This window comes from Phragmites australis, chromosome 22 (genome assembly GCF_958298935.1).
Source record: "Phragmites australis chromosome 22, lpPhrAust1.1, whole genome shotgun sequence".
Lineage (NCBI taxonomy): Eukaryota > Viridiplantae > Streptophyta > Magnoliopsida > Poales > Poaceae > Phragmites > Phragmites australis.
The window spans coordinates 23,483,371-23,489,859 of NC_084942.1; positions in this window are offsets into that span (position 1 = coordinate 23,483,371).

Below are 6,489 nucleotides of genomic sequence, written 5' to 3' on the forward strand. Positions count from 1 at the left end.
CGGTGTCCATGCAGAGCCGAGGAGTCCAGGGCATGGGGCTCACGACCTGTGGTGGTCAGGCGGGCTGCATGGGAGCCTACGTGGGCTGCGGCCCAGAGGCGCGGGGGCGTGCAGGTCGTTTCGGCCAGGTGGCCCAAGGCTCGGATGGCTGCAGCGGGCCATGGGGGCGTAGTAGCGATAGAGCAGGCCGAGAGTAGGCCACATGCATGGCGGCCTGGTGTGGGCTGTGGCTCGGGCGGACGGGCCAATGAGAGATGAGTTTTTTATTTTTATATTTTTTCAGATAAAAATCTAAATAAATAGACTTCTCGTGGTAATATTTGCAAAAATAGATGCCTGCAGCCCTTTCAGAGGGCGGTAAGGAGTGGCCTGCCGTGGCAGGCCACTCCTTACCGCCCTCTTAGAGGGCGGGTCGGGCGTAACCGCCCGCTGAGAGGGCGGACACCCGCTGAGAGGGCGGGTAGGTGCCAACCGCCCTCCCAGGGGCAGGTGGGTTGGGCCAGGTGTGGTTTTTTTATTGTACATTTGTATTGCTCAATATTAAAAATAGTGCACATTCATTTGGTGAAAAATATTTGAAATTGATATGTTGCAAATTTTAGATCAAAATGGTAAAAAAGTGGCGGATCGTTGTAAATTTGTCGATATTTTGGACTAGTTTATGTATTGTTGGGAGGATGCAAAATCAATTTTTGTGAACAAATTATAGATGTGAAGCACTCGCAGCATATTATGCAGCAATGAGGTTACAAACAACGATAAACATTACATGAGACATACGGTGGAAAATATTACATGGGACTGTAACTACGAAGACACGACGACAAAAAAAGGTGACATGTATGGTTCGCATAAAGACCTACATAATAGTGCGCCGCTCCTAATCATAACATGCCTTAAGGAGTGAAAACATGCCGGGTTACATTAGATGCTCTCTACTGAGTGCACCTAGGATATTTGCCCTTTCGCAGGGCATCGGGACTTGCCGCCTTAGCGCGACGGGCCCTCTCCCGCTTCCTTGCCCTCTCAGCTTTGCGGGCCTGAGCTGCGGTATGGTCCTGCGTTGCCTTCCTCATGCGCTCTTCTTCCTGCCGCTTCAGGGGTAGTTTCTCTTGCTGTTGCTCGTACTCCCGGCGTGCGTAAGCTTCCCTCCCCCACCGTATGGTCATGTTGACCCACCGCTTTTGGTATTCATTTTGCTCAATATCGAGCCATTCAATGAAGTCATAGATAGGTGGAGGAGACTGGACAAATAAAACAAGATGAGAGATTAGTAAAACAGTGCGTGAAATCAGGAAAGATGTGGCTGATTATTGTCGCTATACCGGTGGGTACTCATACGGTCCATGTTGAGGCTTGTCGTATTGGTTGTTGGCACACATGAAGAAGCGTAGGCCATAGGTGTAGGAGATGTCCTGGGACTCACGAAGCCTACAACGGTCGCCACAGAAGCACATCGGTGGTTCGACCCCCTGGAGGATGAAAATCCCCCAATATTTCTTGGGTGGGCTTGGTGGAGCTGAGGAAGACATTGCAGTTGAGAGAACTGAGAAATGAGTGGTGCATCCATGCATGAAGGTGGGGTTATTTATGGTGGCGGAGGGCAGGAGCATTGGATTCCCTCTTCGTGCACGCGTAGTGGCTCCCAGCAAAAGTGGGTAGTGACTCCTTCTTCGTGCACGTGTCGCACAACGCCCGATACATCGCAGCAAGGACAATAGAGGCCCAACTCAACTGTGGGACCTCATCGGGCTCCGCATCCACTATCCACCTCGCGTACGGAACAAGGGTCCTCGACACCAAGTGGCCTTGGCCGCTAGTGAATATAAGCCAGCCAAATAGCCAAAGCAGGTAGGCCTCCAAGTGCCTCGAGACCGAGTTCAAGCCGGCCTCCGGGTGCATGTATGCAGGCTACAAGTAATGCAAATGATGATGAGTAAAATATCTGGAAAATCGTAAAGTAAATGGGAAGTTAAATTGGAAGGTACCTGGAACTGTAGGATCCACTTCTTCGTGGGCCCTCGTGGATCCGACAGGAACTCAGGCACGTAGGGGGGTGCGTCGTCAGTCCGCTGAACAGGGGAGAAGCGCTGATACATGACGTTCATCCAGTCAGCGTCCATGTCGACGACTCCAACGGCAGCTCCAGCGCAAGGTAAGCCTAACAGGTAGGCTACGTCCTGCAACGTCGGAGTCATCTTGCCGTAGAGGAGGTGGAAAGTATGGGTCTCAGGCCTCCATCGGTCAACCAGGGCAGCTATCAGCGAGCGGTCAAAATAGAATCGTCTCGTTGCTGTCTCAGGGTTCTCCATCGCTCGGGCCTCCACCAAACGACAAAGCGATAGGAGTCCCAATGCTGCCAACCTGCACCATTGGGAATAGAAATAAATCAGGGCATGCAATACATAAATAAATCGGCACATGCGTATCTAATTAGCGACATACCGGTGCTTCCAACAATCGTCGATCGTAAGTAGCTCTCCAGGGCCACGTGGTCGGAATGCCCCTAACTCCGTCTGGTGAACGGCGGACAAGAAGCTGTGGTGCCTCTTGTCCACTGCAGGGTCAAGAAGCTCGGGGGTCGGGGGGTGCGTCATATCTGCATTAAAACCAAATTTACATGAATATATTACAAAATGTAGACACGAAGAATATACATTGAATCGAAATATACATTGCAACTACATATATATGAATAATATGTACAGTCTGTAACATGAAAATAACCACATAGTTACGTGAACAGAACATCATATTACATACACGTACAAAAAGTTACATGAATAAATTGCAACATGTAGGTACAAATGTAAGGTCCAAATGCAACGTAGGTAACTAAGGCTAAGACCGTACAAATATAACAACAAGATACGCTACATACATTCACACTAAACACGCACTCTTGTACATGCCGCTCACGTCTTCCACCCCTACGACCCTTATCCCGGCATAGGACATTGAACCTGTGCTCCGCAGTCCCCTCTTGATTAGAGCGGTGCATGTGTTCCTTCTTTGTGGCCTTCTCCATGTACTGACATAGCATCCATCCATAAGCATACGATTATCTTCCATTGCCTTCGAAGCAGCTGCGTAGCGATTAATAAAATATCTGCAAGTTCCATGCATAATACCTTCTACAATTTCAACAAGTGGGAGGGACCTCATACCCCGCATGACCCAGTTGTAGACCTCAGCAAGATTAGTTGTCATTATCCCATACCTTGCCCCACCACTGTCAAAGCCCATTTTTCTTTTGGCTCATTTTGTATCCACTGCGAAAAGTTCCTGATAGCTAACCCTGACCTCCTTACTATCTCAGGAGTATCTGTTGGGAGTGGTCCAAGAATAATTGGTTCATCACCTGTAGCTGCTATCTCAGCTGTCTGTTTCATAGTTAGTTCGTCTAGTCTTGCCCATAGGGCATTGAACTTTCTCTGCTGGTTCTGACTGCACAATTTCTTGAAAAGCTTCATCAAATCCTTGTTTTTGAACTGTCTGTAAAAGTTCGCACCCATATGCCGTATGCACCACCTGCTCTTCAAGTCGGGCCACTTTGCTGTAACACACTGTCGAACACTCCCATATTGCATATCCAGCAATGTCTGCAACAACCCCGCATGTCTATCATGAATCAAACAAACATCTGGCCGATCTAGAACAATAGCATGCTTCACCCGCTCAAGGAACCAATACCAGCTATCCCCGTTCTCACTCTCCACGAAGGCAAATCCCAGTGGCAGGACTTGGTTGTTCCCGTCGACCCCAATTGCAGACAATATCTGTCATTTATACTTCCCAGTGAGGAATGTCCCGTCTATGCAAATGATGGGTCGACAGTGCCTAAATACTTTGATGGTTGCCGCAAATGCAAAGAAAGCACGCTGCAATACTCGTTTCCCGCTGTACTCCACATCAGTCGAGGGGTAATGCTTGATGTCATAGTAACTTCCAGGGTTTCTTGCACATATTATGGCTAATTGACGCGGTAGATTGTGATATGAATCTTCATATGTCCCAAACCTCAGCTCAATAGCCTTCTGTTTCACCCTCCATGCCTTCGTGTAGTTTATTGTATACTGGAACCTTTGCTCAATAGCACAACCTTTGCTCAATAGCACAGATTATTGATCGTGGCTCATACTTCAGGTTGTCCACAATCTTCCCATACATAACATTGGCAACAAAAGCAGATGACAGGTTTCGGTGGGAGAACTCTATTTCCTCAATGTGACAATTATGCTCCCTGACTATTAAGCACTGCCAGTATCAACCCACTTCCCCCTGAATGCGTGCACCCGCCAAGGACAATCAGGCACCAAACACTTCACGTCGTACTCCTTTTTACTCGACTTCATAACCTTGAACTGCATCCGAAGAGATAGCGACCGGAATTTAACTGCATCAATAACAGACTCCTTAGTAGGGTACATAGCACCCTGAGAGACACCTCGTTCTCATGATACTCCCACGATGTCCGATCAGCCTCACTAATCACTAGCTTCGAAAATTCCTGATTCCTCCACTCTGCAGGAACAAGAGCATTTCCCTCCTCGTCGGATGAATCCTCATCGGCAATGGCTTCCTCCAGCTCTTGATCCTCCAACTCCATCTCTTCAATTATGCTAGGGATGTGCTCCCCCTCATCGGCTACACCCCTCGGTTGCATCTTAGGCATATCCCCAATATCTTGCCTGGCCCCAACATTTACTGGGTCTGATTCATCTGCCACTGTCTGACTTGTTCCCACTACTGCTTCCGCAGAGTTTATCTCTGTTGGATCCTTCTGGTACGCCTCAACTAACAAAACCAGATGGAGCCCACGGTCACATGATATATCTACATACTGCCTCCAAGTAGATATTGCATTGATCGGGACGAGCTCGCCAAAGTAACCCTGATTAGCATGGCTTAGCACAGCTCTCAGCTTAAGATCATGTTGCTGGGGATCCAGTTGAAAATGACGCATCAGCCACTTGCATACGCCCAGTATGGTCCTCTCATTGGCTCCACTAAGACCCTTAACGACATGCCGAAATCCAGAGAGATCTACACCGTTAGGACCATAACTAATTTGACCTTCACCATAATATATCTGAAAATATAATTTATCTGCCATCCCTGGAAACATCCGAAAATATATCCAATGTTAAGACCGGAAAACTATATTTGTGATTATCGAAACTCTAACAAAATTATTACCGACACCGATTATCGCCTAACAGTAGGTTCTTCAATATTGCCCCTAAGCAAATGAACCTAATTAAACTAATTAACCATCCGTCTACTTAATTAAATTTCTAATTACCTACAATTATTACTTACATCATTATTCTGTACAATCTAGATATTCGAAAGTACCATACTATAAATACTACTATACATCTAATGGCTATCCTACCATATCATAATTAATATTGACAATATACTACAAAATACAGTATTTTCTAAACCCTAGGTCATATCTAATATAGCTATTGTTATACTGCTAAACCCTAGATCTAGTGGTACTTTACTTACTAATAAAAATATGAGTATAAAAAAATTATCAGAAAACGCCCTTTAAAATCCGCCGATCGAAAACAGCAAGGCTTCGCCGCGCTGCCTCCCTCTCCTCTCCTCTCCTCTCCTCTCCCTTTCTCTTTTTTCGGAATAAAATGAGGATTTTCCCTCAATTTTTGCTCTAACCTCTCCGAGGGCGGTACGGATGGCGGGTGGCGGAGATTGCCCCTACCCGCCCTCTGAGAGGGTGGTTAGCCCCACCCGCCCTTTCAGAGGGCGGTAAGGGGTGGCCTGCCACCGTGGCAATCCTTACCGCCCTTTGAAAGGGCTACAACCCTTTCAGAGGGCGGCATACGCCTATTTTTGCAAATGTTGCTGCGATGAGTCTATTTATTTAAAATTTTAATCAAAAAAATATTAAAAAAAAACTCAATGAGATGCTGGCGTTGGCTGGTGTTGCCAGGAGGTTTCGGCCTGGTGCACACATAGAGCCAAGTGGGCCGGCAGAGTTTGGCCAGGTGGGCAGTCGGTGGAGCAGGAGTCCACGAGCAAGTCCTTCCAGGCGGTGTCAAGCTGGAGCGGCTGACCGAAGGCACGATGGGCACTGAGCAGACTGAAGGAAAGGAATAGAAAAGGAAGTGTTTTTATTTCTATTTTGTGGAGGTGTTCTGTTCAGTGTGGGGCCAGTAGGATAGTGACTAGAGAGGTAGGCCGTGGCCTGGTTGGCGTGTGGATTGGCTCGGCTGTGTGCAGGTTGAGGCCAAGTGGGCGCTGGAGGACGAGAGATTCCATGACAGGCAGGCTCAATGATGAATCCGGGTAGATAATTCGTGGCGAGGGTGAATAGTTTGGTGTTCGGCGAGGTGAGACTGAGATTTTGGTTAGGCGTCGGATGGATTGGCATACATGTGACAAGGTGTGTCATGTGGGCTCATGCATGAGGTGCACATGTGTTGGAGTGCGACAGGAGGTCGTAGACATGAGGTGCGC